This window comes from Erpetoichthys calabaricus, chromosome 11 (genome assembly GCF_900747795.2).
Source record: "Erpetoichthys calabaricus chromosome 11, fErpCal1.3, whole genome shotgun sequence".
NCBI classification, from domain to species: Eukaryota; Metazoa; Chordata; class Cladistia; order Polypteriformes; family Polypteridae; genus Erpetoichthys; species Erpetoichthys calabaricus.
The window spans coordinates 22,964,120-22,987,700 of record NC_041404.2 but is presented as its reverse complement, the minus strand read 5'-3'; the positions used below and the strand labels follow the sequence as shown (position 1 = coordinate 22,987,700).

At 39.5% G+C, this 23,581-nt stretch overlaps 2 long non-coding RNA genes across 2 annotated transcripts in view; one reads left to right on the top strand and one right to left on the bottom strand.

Annotated features, from left to right (window-relative positions):
• Positions 1–23,581, bottom strand: part of LOC127529566 (uncharacterized) — a 71,472-nt gene that overhangs the window by 13,656 nt on the left and 34,235 nt on the right. The window lies entirely within an intron of this gene.
• LOC127529562 (uncharacterized) lies at positions 280–16,029 on the top strand. Its single transcript, XR_007936187.1, has 3 exons — positions 280–427; positions 12,743–13,374; positions 15,327–16,029. It is a non-coding gene; the product is annotated as an uncharacterized LOC127529562 (long non-coding RNA).

The following is a 23,581-nucleotide window of genomic DNA, read 5'->3' as shown; positions in this document are numbered from 1 at the left end:
CCCAAGCCTCACTCATGTTTAATCATAATTGTCTAGAATTCCGAGCCCGAGTTATTCTTGGGATTAAAGCCAACGAGGTTAAAAAAAATCTTAAGAACATTTTATTTGGCCCATTCATAACTTGTAATATAATTGGCTGTTACAGATTGAAAGTAATGCTGCATAGTCACATATTTTAAGCTTTACAGTTTTACTAAGGCTATTTTAATTAAGTACAACTGTTATCAAACCTTCTTGTGCTTATTTTAATTTTCCAGGAACTAATCATTATTTTTATCTTTGCTTTTTGTTTCCAGTTCCGTTTCTGTATTGGCAAGCTACGCTGCCTCCGGCAGACCTAAGTACTCTGTAGCCTCCTTTGATGACAGAAAGGATGAAGATGATCATGTTATGATGAGATCGGCAGGTATTACTGTAGAATTCTCAGGTGAGGTTTTCTTCTCCAGTACTTTTGCTGGCTGGAGTTTATGTTTTCCTCTCCATACCTACCATCTAACTGTAGAAAATATTTGTCAGATTTGATAGTGACATTTTACATGATAACCATCAGACACTCTAAGACTGCCTGCACTAAATGACTTATGTTACTTTTAATATTTATAAAGTTAGCTTCCACTTTGTATGAAAAAGTGGCATACAAATAAATTATATTGTCAGCAATTGCTATTTGGATAAAGGACAACATTTTGAAAATCACTTGTTTACCAAATAACTTAATTTGTTTTCAGGGTTTTGGGTACCTGGAGCCTATCCAGGTGTCATATGGCATAAGTTCATTTTAGGGCACACTCACACACATACCCACACTCCTGTACATTATTGTGATGTTGGAGAAGAACATGCATAGATATGGGGATAATGTGGAAGATGTCACCAATCTGGCATAGGGAAAGGAGAATAAACATGATGGCATATTGTGAATAACGCAAGGTGCATGTAAATAGCATAGCATATGTAAAATTGATGCTGGTTGTGTACTTCATATTCATAGACAGCATACCCAACAATGTATGCAAAAGTAAGAATAAACAGTCGGCGTTCTTTGATTGTGTTAAATTATGTATGTTTGTTATTCAGTTCGTGTAAGTGTGTGTACATGATTCAATACATACAACATAATTTTAACATAACTGTACTCAAATCACATGTTTTTCTAAAAAGTACTTCATTCATAGGTAAGTACTATGTTAAATCAGTCCAAAGAAAGAAATCACAAAGAAAGCTCATTATTTATTCTTGCTCTTGCTATCATCATTATGTCTGCCATGTCTGTAGACACATCCTGAGTGAGCCTCCTTCCAGTGCTGTCCTCTTTACATGCAGCTCACTCCATCCACAATGTGCCACCTCGCATGTTTTCCTTTCCCCATGTCAAATTGATGCTGGGGAATTGATGTGTACTTTGCATTCCAAGTATGTAAAACGATTACAGTGCAATTTCAGATGACTTTATATACTTTTTATCAAAGTGAAGTAACTGGATAGTTTTAAGATTAGTATATGATCTTTTTTATCACTAAAAAAAGGTGAATGATTAATTATAACTGATATTTTTCAATGGTTTCTGTATAGTTACCTGATGGAAAGTGAGACAGCATTTCACATTTGGATAGTAACATACAATATGTGCAAGTGTGTTTATCTGATGCAGTACATGCACAAGCAATTCAGTATAGCTGTACTCAAATCATATAATTTTATTTTCTTAAAGGCACCTCATTCATGGCCAAGTGCCATGTTCCATCAGTCCTTTTGTTTTCACAAAGAAAGACTGCTGTTCATTCTTTACCTTCTTTTTCCATGTCCATAACTGTACTGCCATATGCCATGTTGTGTATGAAGGTAACTGAACACCCACTACACCATTACAACATGTGCGTCACTTTTGTTACAAGTAACAAAGGCAGCTTTCTTGATGTGCTAAACCATGGTAAAGATTATATATGAACATTTCTTGTATTTGACAAATTCTTACTAGTGTACTTCGCACCAATATATAGCACTTTTTGCAGAACCCACTAATGGAAAAAGTGGGTTGGGAAAATGAACGAAAGGCTTTTAGTTGCAGTTATCATGATAAACTGTTTTACAAAACAAAACTTACAATAGAAAGTAACTAACAATAGCAAAACTGTTTCTAGTCAGACTGCAGCAAAATTTATGAGTTAAATTTAATTAGTTTTTAGAGCCAAATCATGTATTGACTCTTGGGAATATGACATGCTTGTTGCTATTGCTTCTGTTACTTTCACAACTAATATAAAAATAGAAACAAATATACTTTCTGTAAATACCTGCGAGAGTTATGACCTGCACCAGATAAAACTGTCACATTAGACACAGAATACTGGATAAGAAATTTTTCAAAAGTTTTGCTTTCTAAAAATTTGTTTGGTGTTTATGAGAGACAGCTTCAAGCTGAACATTGACTCTACCACCTAAAAATTTTAGAGAAAAAATAAAATGATCTTTTATTGAATTTAGCATATTTAATCGTTTAATGATGGTGACATATTGCATATGTTCAATTAAGTAGTTTGAACAGTATTTTTTCCCCTTGTGGCCTTGTGACCCAGCATTTACCATACCTGCAACAATCTTACAGTAGGCATGCATGAAAGTTCAGTGCATGGCTCTTTGATGTTATGCTGATCTCACAAAGTATAATGGGACACTTGAAAAAAAAAAATGCTCGCCTACACAGCTGCACAGTGAATTTCCAGAAAAATATTTGTTGAACAAGGTCAAAGGCAAACACAACATATTTGATGCAAAAAATGTGTTGTCCGATTTCACCAATCAACACTTTTACACACATACAGTATGTTGCAACTGAATAAGCTGCATAGTTCAGTAACATTTTTACTAAATCACACTTTGAATATCTATATATATAATTCACTAAGCCGGGAGACAAGTAGCCACCCATGGAAAGCACGGCGGAAGGGGCGTGGATTCACTAAACCGCCGACAAGTAAGACGGCAATGGCGCACGCAGGAAGGAGCCACGCCCACCAACTCTTAGACCATTGGATACGACGAAAAAATCACAGCCACGCCCACCAACTCGGACACGACGCCTCGAAAAACATGCCGTCATTTCTGTTTGTCTGTGCCACAGTCCACTTGCAGCTCTGAGCCACGTTGACTTTTCATTAGTCAACCTCAGTGGAATCTTGGTTCACACAGAGGCAGCACCAGAGAGAGAGAGCCGCACAGACACAGGCAGCGCGAGAGAGAGAGCCGCACAGACACAGGCAGCGCCAGAGAGACAGAGGCACACACACACACACACACACAGAGGCAACGCTAGAGAGAGACAAGCACACACACAGGCAGCGCGTGAGAGAGAGCCACGCACACACACAGAGGCAGCGCCACAGAGAGACACAGGCACACACAGGCAGCGCAAGAGAGAGACACGCAATCCTTTAAAACTGAAGTTAAAACACAATGAAGGAAGCAGTCTTTAAAAACCAATAAGCCCTGTGCCTCTTTTTCATTAGCATCTCACCTGCTTCAGGCCCTGCAACAGTCGAGACGCTCTCTCTGCAGCTGACCTTCTCTGTGCCTGACTCCACTACTGTCAGTCGCCTGATTAAAAATGAAGGGGAGCTATGGACCCGCTATACCACAGGAATACATTGCCTTCGAGCCTGCTCTCGCTCACTCTAACGTACCGGCTTTCTCTCTCTCTCCTCACTCACTCACACACTGCACAGGGGAGAAATGCCCGAAGCACGAGTCTACCCGGAAACCGTTTCAGCCACACTTCCACGCTCCTCGCTACACTGTGAGTGCGATGATTATTTATTTAAAAATGGGCTTTTGAAGGGGAGCTGTGGACCCGCTATACCACAGGATCACCTGTGACATTGCCTTCACATTGTTTTCCTTTTATTTATAACTAGCAAAATACCCGTGCTTCGCAGCGGAGAAGTAGTGTGTTAAAGAGGTTATGAAAAAAAAGGAAACATTTTAAAAATAACGTAACATGATTGTCAATGTAATTGTGTTGTCATTGTTATAAGTGTTGCTGTCTTTTATATATATATATATATATATATATATATATATATTATATAATATACACACACACATAAACATTTATATACATATACATATATATACATATCTACATATACACATATCTACATATATATACACACATACATAAACACACACATAAGACTTATTGACTGAAACGGGCTTTCACAAAAAAAGTTAGGGCTTTGCTACAGGATACACCCTCCACAAGTTAACCAAGTAAAAATAAAATATATATTTCTGTTTTATTTAAACCTTTTAAGTTTGTATGCATAGCCCCATTTGGCTGTTTAATTTTTTTTTTCTTTCTTCAGTAATATTTAATCTCCTTAAAGAAAAAGAACATATCCATTTTACTTTTTTTGTATCTCTTTAGTAATATTTTACTGTAAAAGGATAACCAGTATTTAAACCTTTTATGTTACTTTATACATTTATTTTACACAATGTTGAAAAATTAATAAGAAAGCTACATATTTTGGCAGCTGCTGCTTTCATTTTGAATGAAATGAAAAAAGCTCTCCAAGAGAAAACGTCAATGAAGAAGAAACAGTTTGCACTATCTAAAAATCAGAAACCCTCATTTATAAAAGTTTGCTGCAGATGACTTAACTGAAAATAAATGAATAGTTCCTATGTGTATAATACATATTTATCTATTTTACTTATGCCTTTATTCCACCAACTTACAACATCTGAGGTACAATTTGTTACATTACTTTTGTTTTTTGCAGCACAGGCAGGTGAAGTGACTTCCTCAGGGTCACACAGTGGTGTCAGTACCAGGATTTGAACTGACGGGTGTTGGAGTCACGTGATCATCTCCCCTCCCATTCACCTCATTTCATTCACTTCATTTCGCTCCGAGCTGAGCTCCGCAGCTGGCGCGGTCTTGCTGTTCTTGATTTGCTTTTCACATGGCCAAGTATACATTGCATGCTCAAGAGTAAGCTCAGCGCACAACTTGGTCATATTACAACTGGAGGGGCAAACTGACAACATGGTATACAAAGAGATCCTTAACAAATAATTATTGGTATAATTTCCCTCAGTTTATTATTTAAAATTGTAAAGCAGTACTTCGCCGCTGCGAAGCGCGGGTATTTTGCTCTATATATATGTGTGTGAATGTATGTATGTATATATGTATGTCTATATTTATATCTATCTATATATATATATATATATATATATATATATATATATATATATATATATATATATATGTAGATATGTAAATTTGTATATGTGTATATATATATATATATATATATATATATATATATATATATATGTGTATATGTAGATATGTATATAAGTATATATGTTTATGTATATATATGTTTACATAACCTAGAATATATATATATATATATATATATATATATATATATATATATATACTGTATATATACATATCTACTTATTGGCTCCTGTATTTAGGATATGGCAGGTTGGATAATGGACGGATGGACATTTGTATGCATAGCCCCATTTGCCCGTTTTCGTTTTTTTTCTTTCTTCAGTAATATTTCAGCAAACCCGGAGCTTGTCAGTTCAAATCGTGGTACTGACACCACTGTGTGACCCTGAGGAAGTCACTTCACCTGCCTGTGCTGCAAAAAACAAAAGTAATGTAACAAATTGTACCTCAGATGTTGTAAGTTGGTGGAATAAAGGCATAAGTAAAATAGATAAATATGTATTATACACATAGGAACTATTCATTTATTTTCAGTTAAGTCATCTGCAGCAAACTTTTATAAATGAGGGTTTCTGATTTTTAGATAGTGCAAACTGTTTCTTCTTCATTGACGTTTTCTCTTGGAGAGCTTTTTTCATTTCATTCAAAATGAAAGCAGCAGCTGCCAAAATATGTAGCTTTCTTATTAATTTTTCAACATTGTGTAAAATAAATGTATAAAGTAACATAAAAGGTTTAAATACTGGTTATTCTTTTACACTAAAATATTACTACAGAGATACAAAAAAAGTAAAATGGATATGTTGTTTTTCTTTAAGGAGATTAAATATTACTGAAGAAAGAAAAAAAAAATTAAACAGCCAAATGCGGCTATGCATACGAACTTAAAAGGTTTAAATAAAACAGAAATATATATTTTATTTTTACTTGGTTAACTTGTGGAGGGTGTATCCTGTAGCAAAGCCCTAACTTTTTTTGTGAAAGCCCGTTTCAGTCAATAAGTCTTATGTGTGTGTTTATGTATGTGTGTATATATATGTAGATATGTGTATATGTAGATATGTATATATATGTATATGTATATAAATGTTTATGTGTGTGTGTATATTATATATATATATATATATATATATATATATATATATATATATATATATATATATATATATATATATATAAAAGACAGCAACACTTATAACAATGACAACACAATTACATTGACAATCATGTTACGTTATTTTTAAAATGTTTCCTTTTTTTTCATAACCTCTTTAACACAGTACTTTTCCGCTGCGAAGCGCAGGTATTTTGTTAGTATATATATATATATATATATATATATATATATATACATATATATATATATATACATATACACACATACATGCAGTTTCAATAACATAGAAATCAATATAAATATTAACATCATTATCATATGAGAATATGAAGTAATATATAAGAAGCACATTTCATATAAATATAAATTATTAAACAGTAAAATCTTCTTCTGTAATTTGCTACCGTGGCAATTTGTGTGTCTGTCCAGGATTTTAAATCACCTGTAGCTCGCAAACCGTTTCACCTATTGACTTGAAATCTGGTACACATATAGTACGTCATGTCTACTATCCGCTTTATGGGTGATGATTGTATTATTCTTTTAATCTTTATTTTATTTTATTGTAGAATCAACTCCTATCTGCGCACACCAGGGCGGCCGTGGGCGGATGCGTATGGTGTATTCACTCCATGTTATCGTGCATTGTGCTGTCACTGGTATTTTGATAAAAGAATTTGAACAACATATGAGAAGCGTATAAATTATTAAACAGTAAAACATTAACATTTAAGAAGTAAAGTTACATTAAGTACTACTGCAGTGCCTTCGGGTATACCTCATTTTTTGTTTGCCCATTACATGCTTAAATGTATACATTTTTTGGTGTACCTACCCGAGAACACGCGACATATAACCGAGCGTGGGAGAAGCATGGATTTTAAACACGCATTGAGTTCATCTGCTGTTCTCCCTCGTGGAATAACTGGTAATGTTTGACTAAAATCTACAGCGAGTAAAACGACATTACCTCCTATTTGTTTTTTTTACGATCTCTGAGATCTTGCTTTTTTCGGTTCAAGGCTTCATAAGCTCTTTTATGTTGTATGGTGAACTTATCCCAAACCATCATCTTTGAATGTTGCAAGACTTTCACCTTGTATGTAGATCGGGGTAATTACATTCATTGCATTCCTAGTCTGAATCACAATTTGATTGTATGGGTGGTTACCTGGCACTGTAGGGTTGACACCCGTCCTTTAAAATACGGAATCGTGCCGCATTTGAGAATGAAATTGCGCGTCCCGTTTTGAATCAATACGGGACGGGATTTGTCCCGTATTTTTTTTATCATTTTTTTTTAAAGCAGCGTCTCATGCAAATCATCCCACACGCATTTTATGAAGATGCCTCCTTTCCTACTTTTGATTGGGTAATACTTCATGTCATCGTTAGTTTGATTGGTCTTTTTAACTGTCCAGTGAGGAGGGCGTGTCTTTTAAGTAGAGTCTGCAAACTGTTGGCACTGAGATGTGGCGTCAGCGCCAGAGTTGAAGCCCCTAACGTTGCGGTCAGCAAGTCGGCTAACATCCGCCATGTGCCGTCTTTCAGTTGCGAGAAGCAGATCATAGAATGGTTGAAACTGTTGCCCCTAACGTTGCGCCACGGCGTGTGGTTCGTTTATACCTCTTGTCTTCTCATTAAACTTTTATCTCGCGAATATGTTATTGCAATCCGCAGCGGGAGCGTTTCTATAAACTTAATTTAAACTTACGTTTTACATTGTGCTTTGTTTCCCTTATGAACATGCTTGTATGCTTCACTCTCTCCCTTCTCAATTGTTTAATGAATTTTTTGCTCTTCGCTGTTTGCGGCTCTTCCTTGATTTCCCCCTACTTCGTTCTTTTATCTCGCGAATATGTTATTGCAATCCTTAACGGGAGCGTTTCAATAAACTGATTGAAAATAGTTTTGCATTTACCTTTTTAGTAAAAGGCGAGCTTTTAAGCCTGAGAAATCACCCCGTAAATGCACACGTTTAATTGCACATGTGTTAATATGTATGGTTACACAGTATTAAAAGACAGTGAACAACGTCAGTTACCTTTGTTCTCGCGTTTGAGAAAAGGCGAGCTTTTAAGCCTGAGAAATCACCCCGTAAATGCACACGTTTAATTGCACATGTGTTAATATGTATGCTTACACAGTATTAAAAGACAGTCAAAAATTAACGTCATTTACCTTCGTTCCCGCGTTTGACTCGTGCTGTAAATCTCTTCCTTGTTTTTAGTTCACGTGATTACGTAGGAGGCGTGATGACGCGATACGTGACTCCGCCTCCTCCATTACAGTATATGGACAAAAAATGTATTCCAGTTATGACCATTACGCATAGAATTTCGAAATGAAACCTGCCTAACTTTTGTAAGTAAGCTGTAAGGAATGAGCCTGCCAAATTTCAGCCTTCCACCTACACGGGAAGTTTGAGAATTAGTGATGAGTGAGTCAGTCAGTCAGTCAGTCAATCAGTCAGTCAGTCAGTCAGTCAGTGAGTCAGTGAGGGCTTTGCCTTTTATTAATATGTATAGATCCTGTTGAGCAGATCAGACACCCAGGCAAACAACACTGAATAATCAATAGCTGCAACTACTTTGCCCGCCCCCACTCCTCACCTGAGTCGGTTTCGTCTCTGTTCAGCAGTGTTTGCCAAACTCAGTCCTGGTGAACCCCTGTGGCTGCAGGGTTTTGTTCCAACCAGATTCCTAATCATTAATGCCGGTGAAACTCATCCAGGATAAGTCGGTTTTTCAAACGCAGCCGTGTAGCAGATTAGTCTAGCAAGATGTAATAATCCGAGATGAATGCCCGCCCTCGCGCTGAGTGAAAAGCCAATATATATTGAGTCTACAAAACATGATCAGCAAGTCTTTGATAGGCTGCAACAAAATGATGAAAGAACGGGCGCATTTTTTTCACACAAGCTGAGTGGGTGGGTGTTAGTTAGTTAATTAGCAACTCGAAGGATTTCAAGATATAATATACACAAGAGGTAACACTGCAAAAGCGGCCCAAACCAGAAAAGACAGCTGGCAAAAAGTGGCTGACAAATTAAACGCGTGTGCATTGTACTTACTGAAAGCAGCGTTACGGATTTTGCAAATGTTCATTTTTTTCCCTCTGCTTAAAAAACATTGAAAAAGCGGCACGGATTGGTTTGCAGCGTGTAAAACAGTTTGTTTGTCGCGGATAATTTGTTATCCACACAGGGAGGAACCGCGAAGCGAACCCACAATCTTCCACTGTCTCCTTACTGCAAAGCATCCGTACTACTACAGCGCCACAAGGCAGTTAAAGAATGCACCGGGCCACATGTTCATTTTTTTCCCCTGTGCTTAAAAGACATTAAAAAACTGTTTCTCAACTGTGACTCCGGAACAACTCAGTACGCGAAAAGCGGCCAGAATCGCAAACAACAATGAAAACTCTACGTGACTCACAGGTAGTGATGGGCCGCTCGATACTCAGGTTTCGACACTGTGTCGAGCTTTCGAAGCACTGCAGATTTTAATACTTGATCGAATAATGACATCTGTGATTTAAGGATTTCACATTTTCTTTCTCAAATGTGCTTACCTATATCATGGCAAAGTACAGGGATAAACCTTTATTTTCTGTCTACTCCGTTTTAATTAAGACAGACCAAAGAAAACATTTAAGGCTATTAAATGTGATCTCAAGAAAAGATCAGGGTTAATTATAATACTAATAACAGGAGCGAGTATAATGATACAGTGCAAAAGTAAATACTAATTGAAAGAGCCGGGAATGCATGAGGTGAGGCGTCTTATTTTGTTTAACTCTTGCTATCGTATAGTGCATTCTGCCTGTCAGCGTTAGTTATATTTATATTTTTTAGACATTACACACTACAAGCTGCTGACGAACCCTTCTCTTCGTTGTCAGTCTGTAGCTACTAAAAAATAAAAGCAATACGACTTTTAACAGACGTCATTGAAGTGTATCATAAGTTTCTGTAACGTTAATGAAAATGGCCAGGAGGTGTCACGAGAGAGGTGAGTGTCAAATGCTTCGAAGCTTTGATACGATTTCCGACACAATTGCTTCAAACGTGTTGATGCTTCGTGAGGCTTCACTCCGCCCATCACTACTCACAGGTTACTGAATGAGAAATCAGCAGACTAGCATGACGGATGGGGCGTAATGGGCGTCCTTCCCCTCTCCTCCGGATTTTTCAAATGTTAATTTTTTCCCTGTGCTTAAAAATCATTAAAAAAGCGGCCTGATTATGCGGCGTATGGTACGCCGCGGGTTGGCTAGTTATTCTTATTTCCATAGATATTGAAAAAAGCTTCCAAACACTGTAAAAGTGTCAGTTAATATATCAGGAACACCCAGAAATTTTTTTTTATTAAGTATCTACAAGTAATATTTCTAGTTTTACTGTTTTGAAGCAGTACACTGGATTATTTTTCTCTACTTTTACTGCTTTCAAATAAGTATCCATAGCACACATATCCATTATTGAAGACCCATGGCCTATGTATCATTTTGAAGGGCATGTCTTACTTTGTCAGATTATGTATTGTGGGTAAAGAAATTATGCTGTGTATCCTGGTTACATTTAATCATCTATTCGCTCTTGATTCATGAAGGAGGAAAACTCCCCTCTCTACAACTGATGTCAGACCACCTTAATTTCCATAAACCGGCACAACGCTTTTCTCTGTGTGATCAGTGTTACCACTGTGACAAAACTGAGGATGCTGTGCGTTAGAATGTCCCACTTACTAGAGCATAATTAATGACAAATATCAACCAAAAAAAAAAGACAAATTTTTGTTTTTTCTCCATCACCACATTTTAATTAAATTCTTTTTACCCCTAAATATTGATATACTGAAACATGCCTTCTTACCTGTCAACATTGAAATTCCTGCCACTTGAATTCATAACCTGGAAATCTGACATCTTGCTTCAGTTCCTATCCAGAACTCCAGTCTGAAAAGACTACTCTGCATTTACTGCGAGTTTTCTTTGCTTTTCTAAATCCAGTTATACGGAGTCACCAAGGTGGTGCCCCAACTCTTTTGTCTTTGTGTCTAGTTTTAAAATATTTATGCATACACACAGTGTTTGTTGTGTTGATTGTTCTGCCTCATACAGTGTGAAACCTATAATCAAGATCTGTTTTGTTTCCTCCTTCCTGGGTTTGATTCTGCTGATTCTACGGTACAGTAGTAGAAATGGTACACTAGTGCCTGTTCTTAATATTGGATCTTTTTCCAGTATTCTGCGTCTGTCAATACTGCACTCTTGTTGTAATTTGTAGTATGGTTTTTTATTTTTTGTACTTTTTTTTTCAGTTGGATATTCTTTTAAAGTTGATCAATTGTCAAGTGAGCTAGGGTCAAAACACTGAATCTGAGAATATCAAGCAATTTCTAAGGTCAAAATGACAAAAAAGATTACAATATGCAAGCTTTCGAGGCAACTCAGTCCCCTTCTTCAGGCAAGTCTTGCCTAAAGAAGGGGCCTGAGTTGCCTCGAAAGCTTGCATATTGTAATCTTTTTAGTTAGCCAATACAAGGTGTCATTTTGCTTGACTTTTCACTACATTCATAATGGCTAACACAGTACAACACCATAGTACTAAGGTCAAAATGAAAGTCGTAGTGACTAAAGTGAACTCTTTTTTTTTCTTCATTCACTGAGTCTTTCCATTATTTTCACAAAATTTTCAAGTCTGTTTTCCAGGCTGAGGTCTGTGCCTGTCTTGCACCATGGCCTTTTAGGACTAACATGGTGCCTACTAAAGCAGCTGGGACTGATCTACACTCGTAACATGTATTAATTAATTAATCATTGTATTTAATAGCAAGACATTAGAAAATTGTTATTGGGGAAATTATTCTTCATGTATGATTAATATTTGTGGCATATGTAATTACAATTGTAAGTACTTTCACCTGATCAAAAGTTAATAATTCTTCATGTAGCATGTTACTTTTAGATAACTTTACTTGACATGATTCTGATTTTCAAGCAATATGAGAATCTTCTTCTCTCCAGGAAAACACTAGTAATATTTTGTGTGAAACATAAAATAATATTTCAGTTATTTTTGTTGTAAATAACCATATATACAGTACATACTATGTATGGAGTATTGGATTCAGTGCAGAGTAAAGAGAAACAAGCAAATGCATTGTAATATTTCTGAAAAAAAAAGACCTGTATGCGTCCAGCAGATGGCAGTCAGCTTTCACAGTTGTGCTATTTAATATACAGAATAGATGCATCCATGATTGCCTTTTTTTTGTATGAGACAGCTATAATGCATAAACTGATAATATATTAGTAATAAAATGACTCAAAAATGTTTTTTCTTCTCCTCTCTCCTTCTTCACATTAAGGTTTGTGAAAGTCACCTGGGTGAAGCACAGAAGTTGGGAGCATGTGCTGATAGCACGTTGCCGCACCTTCCACACATCGAACCACCTGAATTGGGACCCGTGTGCACTGGGTGACCTCTCAGCACTACAGTGGAACAGTGTGAGTTTTTTTACAGTGGCTGGAGTGGCAAACCTGCCAACAACCCCAAGCACAGTGACTGACCATATTTAAAATTGATAGATATTTAGATAACTTAATTATTAGCTAACCAAACAAGATTCATGGGACTGACTGATATATTTTCAATGATAACTTTTTATTTGGTCCCCGGTTGGTGGTAGTGAGGAAGACTTACATTCTCTCTTTACTTTCATTTTAGCATAACATGAGTACAAGAGTAAAATTATGTACTGACGCACAATAGCAATAATAATCTTATTTTGTTTTACAAAGAGAAGGAAAAGGAGTCTCATTTTTAAAACCTTGCCTGCATTGGTTGGTTATGATAAAAAAAAAAATTGACTTGTAGAACTTGGCATATGCACATTTGTACGCAATTTAGGAGAAATTATAAATAGTTAAAAAGAGTACACATACCTGAAGTAAAATGGGATGGTATGCAGGGCACTCCATTGAAAATGGCTCAGAAGTGGTACAAGGGCACATCCTAGAAATTTGATTCTGTTCATCTGGACCAAGTTTTTAAGTGGGAGAAATATTTCGAGACTTATCCAAGTCTCTTCCTCAGTCTCAATTGACTGCAGGTTTCCCCAACCTTATAAACAGTACCTTTGCTTAATCACAGAGACTAGCACCATTGACAAAGGGCCAGTTGATCAGTGATATGCAAATTGTCCACTGATTAGTAGACGTGTGAACCATTCATAGAGGGTTGAGGAATGGCTGCAATCACAGCATTGTAAGATGGCGACAGATGTACCCTTAGGCCCCCTCCTCTGTTCAGAGATGGTCGTTCCTTTTTCACGTAAATGGCCTCCTTGATTCCTCTCTCAAACCAGCGCTCCTCCCTGTCCAGGATGTGCACCTCTTCATCTTTAAAGGAGTGACCACTATCCTGTAGATGTAAATAGACTGCGGAGTCCTGGCCTGACGAGGAAGCTCTTCTGTGTTGTGACATGTGCTTAGCCAGTGGCTGCTTGGTTTCCCTGATGTACAATTCACGGCACTCCTCCTGGCACTTAACTGCGTAAACTATGTTACTCTGTTTGTGCTGTGGGACCCGATCCTTGGGATGGACCAATCTTTGGCATAGCGTGTTTTGGGGTTTGAAAGCCACTGAGACCCGGTGTTTTGAGAAAATGCGCCTCAGCTGTTCCGATACTCCTGACACATACGGGATCACTAAGGGTTTTCGCTTAGGCAGTGGATGTCCTTCCTCTCTCATGAATCGCTTGGATCGTTCTTTAGGTGTCCTCCCTGCTTTGACAAAGGACCAGCTGGGATATCCACATTTACTCAGGGCCTTTTTGACGTGGTGTTCTTCTGCTTCCCTGGCCTCTGAGTCTGTGGGAATGGTGTTAGCTCTGTGTTGTAGAGTCCTAATGACACCTAGTTTGTGCTCTAGTGGATGGTGAGAGTCAAACCTTAGATACTGGTCCGTATGTGTGGGTTTACGGTACACATCCACTTTCAAATGTCCCCTGTTGACGATGGAAATTTCACAGTCTAAGAAGGCTAGCTTGTTATTTTTCATATCCTCTCTGGTGAACTTGATGTGTTTGTCCACCCCGTTGATGTGGTCTGTGAACTGTGGTACCTCCTGAGATCTGATTTTCACCCAGGTGTCATCCATATATCTGAACCAATGGCTCGGTGGTGTTCCAGGATAGGATGATAGAGCCCTCTTTTCCACTTCTTCCTTATATAGATTGGCTACTATAGGTGAAACAGGGGAACCCATGGCACACCCGTGCTTCTGCCTGTAATACTGGCTTTTGTATATGAAATATGTTGATTGAAGACACAGTTCCAAAAGCAGGCACACTTGGTCTGCGTTGAGAGAGGTTCTTTTACTGAGAGTGGGGTCATTCTGTAATCTCTTACGTACTACCTCCACTGCTTCAGTCACTGGGACACAAGTGAATAGAGATATAACATCAAATGAGACCAAGGTTTCTTATGCCTCCATAATGACCTCTCTCACTTTATCCACGAAATCCAATGTGTTCTGAATGTGGTGTTTTGAGCTGCCTACCACCAGGTTAAGAACAGCGGCCAGGAACTTGGAGATGTTATACGTGACTGAATTGATCATGCAGACAATGGGTCTTAAAGGAGCACCCTGTCGCCATCTTACAATGCTGTGATTGCAGCCATTCCTCAACCCTCTATGAATGGTTCACACGTCTACTAATCAGTGGACAATTTGCATATCACTGATCAACTGGCCCTTTGTCAATGGTGCTAGTCTCTGTGATTAAGCAAAGGTACTGTTTATAAGGTTGGGGAAACCTGCAGTCAATTGAGACTGAGGAAGAGACTTGGATAAGTCTCGAAATATTTCTCCCACTTAAAAACTTTGTCCAGATGAACAGAATCAAATTTCTAGGATTTCCTTACCTGGATTATTGAGCATGCATCGAGGTACAAGGGCACACTTTAGCTGAGGTTTATACAGACCTGTGAGATTTGGAGCCCCACAAGTATCCAAATGTCTCTGGGCGTAAAGCGGACTGACATACTAGTGGCAGTCTGCCACTATGTGAGAAAAGATCATTGCAGTAAAATGAGTGCTAGCTGAAAGAAAGGGACAGAGAAAGTTTAGAAAGCCACCAGAGAAAGAAAGAGAAATGCCTATACATGCCGGTATGCACGTGCACATGAGACTTGATGTACTGATATTGTAATATTGTTACTAGTGAGAAGCATGTCGCTTAGAGGGTGAAAGGATTCCTCAAGTAAACCCTGTAGAGATATAAAATGCCAAATCAGATGCTAGATTTCACCTTTTGGTCTTTTGTCCTCTGATTAACTTTTAATGGAGAAGAGAGTGTGTTGCTGAATAGACCCTCAAGTTACTGTGAATAGTGGAGGGGTATTATAGCCTTTTGATTATTTGTCTTTTTTTGTTCCTTGTGGAATCTCTTCCGGAACCACTAATTTATCCTTGTAAGAAGGAAACATTTATTTATTTATTTTTACTGATTTTTTTTAGGGTGTAGATGTACATATGTAAGACAGATATTTTTTCATTTGTGGTGTGTCATTACTTGTTTGACTCTTATTGAAAAAGTTGTATTACACTGAAATACAACTTTTGTTTTTGGCACTTACTGCAATAAAAGATCAGCAACTTTTGCACCTTATTTGACTTGTCTTGGTCTCTCAAAATACTGGTCATGCTTGGTCATGAATTACAAGATGTCCAGGGTGTAGTCTGTGGAGGAGTTCCAATACACAAGGTAACACAATCCATTCTTTTATAAAGATTCTGTGTTTCCCACCTCTCTATAAGCTAGTGGTTTATGGTTATCCCCTCTCCTTTGGGACATTTTGATATATTTTGGGACACACTATATTTCACATTACTGAGGCCAAAACCAGCCTGTAGCACTGGGGCTCAGGCTACCTTGAAGTCTTGCCTAATCTAGGTAGGCTGGTGAATATCCTGACCTGCTTTGTGGCATCCGTGTTTGAAGCCTCACACCTTTTGTCTTTTTATGTTGCTGCGTCACAACACTAGCATCCATGTCCTCTCAGAGAGTACAGCTGCCAGAAGGGAGAGGTGACACTCGGAGTGATCCTTCAGCAAAGACAAGTATGTTTGTGCAGAGATATCAGTTGTCAGTTACTGGTGGGGTTTTGTCCCATCTGTAATGATGCAGCAACACAAAATGGTAAAAAGGATGAGCAGGCTTCCTGGAGTCTGACCCAAAAATAAGCCTCATCCAAGGAAACTAGGCCCCAAAACTCATTAGGTTTGATTTCAGGCCTGCACAAGACCAAAATGGGGTATGGGCTTTAAAAGTATTCATAAATACACAAACATGTAATTCAAGGGAAAGGACTGTAAACCTCTGGCTGGATAACACAAAGATGAACAAGGAATCTTTAGAAATGAAAAGCTTATTAATATAAACAAAAGAGAACAAAACAGGGGAAAATGTAAAATAAGGCAAAAGGGATATGCCTAAAAAGACAAAACAAGGCAAACACCAAATCTGCAATCCAGTCATTCAAAACCAATAACGAGAAGCACAAAGTCCAAAAATCATAAGAATAAAAAACAATCTATACTAATTAATAGAAGGCAAAGCCCTCACTGACTGACTGACTGACTGACTCATCACTAATTCTGCAACTTCCCGTGTAGGTGGAAGGCTGAAATTTGGCAGGCTGATTCCTTACAGCTTACTTACAAAAGTTAGGCAGGTTTCATTTCGAAATTCAACGTGTAATGGTCATAACTGGAACCTCTTTTTTCACAATATACTGTAATGGACGGCAGCTCGATGGCCGTGGGCGGAGGAGTTGAGTGTCACGTCATCACGCCTCCCACATAATCACGTGAAAAGACTGTGAACGCAGTAGGGAGAAATGAAGGAGGAGCCGCAAACAGCGAAGAACAAAAAATTCATTAAACAATTGAGAAGGGAGCGAAACAATAAGAAGCGAGCGAGTAAAGCATACAAGCATCTTCATAAGGGAAACAAAGCACGGTGTAAAACGTAAGTTTAAATTAAGTTTATAGAAACGCTCCTGCTGCGGATTGCAATAACATATTCGCGAGATAAAAGTTTAATGAGAAGACACGAGGTATAAACGAACCACACGCCGTAGCACAACGTTAGGGGCTTCACCTCTGGCACTGACGATAGAGATTCGATTCACGAGAGGGAATGCAGTGAGTGTGTACGCCTCATGAGCCCAGAATTAGGGAGAAACACATGTCGCATACTCTTTGCATTATTTGAAAGTAAACTATTAAAACCATTCTATGATCTGCTTCTGGGAACAGAAAGAGGGCACGAGGCGGACGTAAGGCGACTTGCTGACAAACCACAAGCATGACCTGGCAGGTAACCACCCATACAATCAGATTGTGATTCAGAAAACGAATGCCATGAATGTAATTACCACGATCTACATACTGTCAAATAAACGAAACAAACGCTGTAGCGCGACAGCTGTGAAAAGGGAGCTTCACAAAAAAACAGATCCTTAACAAATTGTTATTGGTATATTTTCGATCCGTTTAAAAAGGTTTTCTTTTCTTCTTAATAAAAAATTAAAAGCAGTACTTCGCCGCAACGAAGCGCGAGAATTTGGCTATATATATCTGCTTCTCGCAATTAAAAGAGGGCACGTAGCGGATGTTACAATCAGATTGTGATTCAGACTAGGAATGCAATGAATGTAATTACCCCGATCTACATACAAGGCGAAAGTCTTGCAACATTCAAAGATGATGGTTTGGGATAAGTACACCATGGAACATAAAAGAGCTTATGAAGCCTTGAACCGAAAAAAGCAAGATCTCAGAGATCGTAAAAAAAAAAAAAAGGAGGTAATGTCGTTTTACTCGCTGTAGATTTTAGTCAAACATTACCAGTTATTCCACGAGGGAGACCAGCAGATGAACTCAACGCGTGTTTAAAATCCATGCTTCTCCCACGGTCGGTTATATGTCGCGTGTTCTCGGGTAGGTACACCAAAAAAATGTATACATTTAAGCATGTAATGGGCAAAGAAAAAATGAGGTATACCCGAAGGCACTGCAGTAGTACTCAATGTAACTTTACTTCTTAAATGTTAATGTTTTACTGTTTAATAATTTATACGCTTCTTATATGTTGTTCAAATTCTTTTATCAAAATACCAGTGACAGCGCAATGCACGATAACATGGAGTGAATACACCATACGCATCCGCCCACGGCCGCCCTGGTGTGCGCAGATAGGAGTTGATTCTACAATAAAATAAAATAAAGATAAAAAGAGTAATACAATCATCACCCATAAAGCGGATAGCAGACGTGATGTACTATAAAAGGACGATGGGAAATCCCAGACACTGAGCTGAGCTGGGTGGAAGGAGGGCAACGCGTCTGGGAGTGGAGGATTGTGTATTATTATTATTATTATTATTATTATTATTATTATTATTGTTATTATTATTACTGAGTATTGTGGAGAGGAGGGTGCTTTGTGCACAATTATTATTATTATTTCTAATAAACCATTATTGGACTTTTACCTGGTGTCTGACGTGTAGTCTGAGGGTTCAAGGGGTCACGGGAGACCATTAATCTGTCACAATTGGCGTAGTCTCGGCAGGATTCTCTGGCCGTCGGATTTGGCAGAGGACCTGAATTTAAATAAATTTTATTGTGGACAGAACCCTGAGAAGACAACGTCCAGACACGCAGTAACATTGCCTGAACCTACCTTCACCAAGGTCGTCATGGGAAAGAAGAAGACAAAGCAGAGCGCCAGCAACAGCGGAGGTCTAAGGCTCAACATTGCCTGCTCTCATGATGAGCAACGGAGTGGCTACGTGCTTCGGGAGAAGCATCCGGAAGAGGACGATGGAAATGAGGTATGTGCCGGGAGCGAATTTGAAAACTTATTTAAAATAACGCATTTTGTCCCGTGCGCATACCTCCCAGGGGTCCATCCGGAGGTTCTGCAGGAGGCAGGAGAGAATGCAGAACGCAGTAGTGCACTCACATCAGTGGAGCAGTCGAGCGAGAAAGACTTCCGCATGTCGGGTGCTGGCGACGGACACGTGACCCACCCCGAAGGAGAAGGTCAGTGTCCAGCTGTTTACGTCTTCAACCCGGAAGAGACGGACTTGGACTTCCAGAAGGGAATGGGGGAGGCGATCGAAGCACTGCTCACCCCGCAAGAAGGTAAGGAGGACCGAGTAATGGCTGGCTGGTCTGCCGACAAATTAAAAAAGACAGACCGCAGTCCGCAGAAGAAGGCAACCCGGTCCTCAAACATTAAGAACTCCAATTCCCAGAAGCCTGTGCGCAACCCAATCGAGCACATGCCAAGAGAGGGCGTGCTCATTGGCTCCCAGCCGGGAGGTTTGGCTAGTGATGGCTTATGCCTGCCTCCGACTGAATTAAATAACTTTTTTGATGTGCGCGAGCTGGAAAAGTTGCTTCAGCCCGTGCACAGTTTCTTACAGATTGTGGCAACAATAAAGAAGATCGTTGGAGAGCTGGGAGCTGCGGCTGAAGCGCCGTTAAGAAAGGTAGACGAGTACCTGCGGCGGTTTGGTCAAGAGCGTCCCGTGTTATATAATTTGGCGGTACAAGTAGGAAATACCGGTACCGTATATAATGAAATAGGGACGCAGTATGAAATGGGCCCGCGTTTGATAAGTAGCGGGTGCCAAACCACTGCGAGCCCTACACGAGAGTGTGGGATAATGACAGAAGGGGCGGGGGAAGCGCCAATCAAACCGGAGCAGTTGGAAGGTACTGTCTCTCGGGGCGATAAGGTGCTGAAGACGCCGCCTCCTTCTAATAAACAATCAAAGGGTGTTCAGACAGAAAAAAGGCTCTCTTTTACTAATAGAGAGAGCCAAACTGTGGATATACCCCAGATTAAAAGGGCGGTTCAGGGAAATAAAATCTGTGCCATACAGCATAAAGGGATACAGTGTGATCCGGCACCACGTTTAATTAGTAGCGGGTGTCAAAGCACTGTGAACCCGACAATAGATTGTGGAATGGTGACTGAGTGGTCGGGTGAAGGTCCGATCGAACCGGGACAGCGGTATGAGACGGCTTCCCAGAGCGATACGGACCTCGAGACCCCGACCCGCGTGATGAGGGAGTTGTCGCTCGTTACTGGAGGGGCGGAGGAAGTGCCGATCAAACCGGGGCAGCTGAAAAGTGCTGTTACCCGGGGCGAGGTGGTACTAATGATGCCGCCTCCTATAATGCGTAGAACAACGGGCGTGCAAACAGCAAAGAGGCTCTCTCTTTTCCATAGAGAGCCTCACGCTGTGCACAAGCCCCAGATTAAGCAGGAGATCCACAAACTGAAACACGGGTCTCCTGACAAGACAGAGAGAAGGGCTGAGAGCAGCAAAGTGGCCGTAAAACCCTCCTTGGCGGAGGGAAGGGCGGAGCAAACATTGACAGAGTTCCCAAGATGTTTCTGGTCTCGCAGAGGGGGACAACCAGGAGGACATCGTCGGTGTTACGACTTTCATCGGCCGGGCCACGTGTGGCGAAGTTGTCCCCAGAGGACAGGGGAGCGGTGGGACAGAAGATACACCGTTCCCCCAAGGTTCGCTGGGGAGCCTAGACAACGTAGCCAAGGTCCGGTTAACGCGTCGTCCTGGAGGAGGACGTCCCTCGCGGGGCTGGTCGCTTCGCCCCAGTTGGCTTCACTAAGGGGGGGGAATTGTGGTGGATTGCCGGCTTTCGATTCCGGTTCTCACCCCCAGGCCGCCAGGAGGAGCTCTCCCAACAGCGTGAACGTCCCCCGAGTTCCAGCAGGGCCTCATGGACTATGTAGTTTTTATACGCAGCCCTGCTGGATACCTTGGGGGCCACCAGGAGTCGCTGTAGGAGGACTCGGAGGCTCTTATGTGCCCTATAACCCAGGAGTACGTCATGGTCACGTGACAGGAAGATACGATGTGCTCCCGGGTTGAAGAAAAGGACTGTTTACTCTGACCCGGAAGGGATAAGGAACTGTGGACGGATTGGACAGGAACACCTCCGGGTCAGGGTGTATAAAAGGACGATGGGAAATCCCAGACACTGAGCTGAGCTGGGTGGAAGGAGGGCAACGCGTCTGGGAGTGGAGGATTGTGTATTATTATTATTATTGTTATTATTATTACTGAGTATTGTGGAGAGGAGGGTGCTTTGTGCACAATTATTATTATTATTTCTAATAATAAACCATTATTGGACTTTTACCTGGTGTCTGACGTGTAGTCTGAGGGTTCAAGGGGTCACGGGAGACCATTAATCTGTCACAATGTATATGTGTGATATATATATATATATATATATATATATATATATATATATATATATATATATATATATATATATATATATATATACATATATAATATATGTGTATATGTGTGTGTGTGTGTGTATATATATATATATATATATATATATATATATATATATATATATATATATATATATATATATATATATATATAAAATATGTGTGTATGTATGTATATATATATATATATATATATATATATACATATTAATAAAAGGCAAAGCCCTCACTGACTGACTGATTGACTGACTGACTGACTGACTCACTCATCACTAATTCTCAAACTTCCCGTGTAGGTGGAAGGCTGAAATTTGGCAGGCTCATTCCTTACAGCTTACTTACAAAAGTTAGGCAGGTTTCATTTCGAAATTCTATGCGTAATGGTCATAACTGGAACACATTTTTTGTCCATATACTGTAATGGAGGAGGCGGAGTCACGTATCACGTCATCACGCCTCCTACGTAATCACGTGAACTAAAAACAAGGAAGAGATTTACAGCACGAGTCAAACGCGGGAACGAAGGTAAATGACGTTAATTTTTGACTGTCTTTTAATACTGTGTAAGCATACATATTAACACATGTGCAATTAAACGTGTGCATTTACGGGGTGATTTCTCAGGCTTAAAAGCTCGCCTTTTCTCAAACGCGAGAACAAAGGTAACTGACGTTGTTCACTGTCTTTTAATACTGTGTAACCATACATATTAACACATGTGCAATTAAACGTGTGCATTTACGGGCTGATTTCTCAGGCTTAAAAGCTCGCCTTTTACTAAAAAGGTAAATGCAAAACTATTTTCAATCAGTTTATTGAAACGCTCCCGTTAAGGATTGCAATAACATATTCGCGAGATAAAAGAACGAAGTAGGGGGAAATCAAGGAAGAGCCGCAAACAGCGAAGAGCAAAAAATTCATTAAACAATTGAGAAGGGAGAGAGTGAAGCATACAAGCATGTTCATAAGGGAAACAAAGCACGATGTAAAACGTAAGTTTAAATTAAGTTTATAGAAACACTCCCGCTGCGGATTGCAATAACATATTCGCGAGATAAAAGTTTAATGAGAAGACACGAGGTATAAACGAACCACACGCCGTGGCGCAACGTTAGGGGCAACAGTTTCAACCATTCTATGATCTGCTTCTCGCAACTGAAAGACGGCACATGGCGGATGTTAGCCGACTTGCTGACCGCAACGTTAGGGGCTTCAACTCTGGCGCTGACGCCACATCTCAGTGCCAACAGTTTGCAGACTCTACTTAAAAGACACGCCCTCCTCACTGGACAGTTAAAAAGACCAATCAAACTAACGATGACATGAAGTATTACCCAATCAAAAGTAGGAAAGGAGGCATCTTCATAAAATGCGTGTGGGATGATTTGCATGAGACGCTGCTTTAAAAAAAATGATAAAAAAAAATACGGGACAAATCCCGTCCCGTATTGATTCAAAACGGGACGCGCAATTTCATTCTCAAATGCGGCACGATTCCGTATTTTAAAGGACGGGTGTCAACCCTACAATGCCAGGTAACCACCCATACAATCAGATTGTGATTCAGACTAGGAATGCAATGAATGTAATTACCCCGATCTACATACAAGGTGAAAGTCTTGCAACATTCAAAGATGATGGTTTGGGATAAGTTCACCATACAACATAAAAGAGCTTATGAAGCCTTGAACCGAAAAAAGCAAGATCTCAGAGATCGTAAAAAAACAAATAGGAGGTAATGTCGTTTTACTCGCTGTAGATTTTAGTCAAACATTACCAGTTATTCCACGAGGGAGACCAGCAGATGAACTCAATGCGTGATTAAAATCCATGCTTCTCCAACGC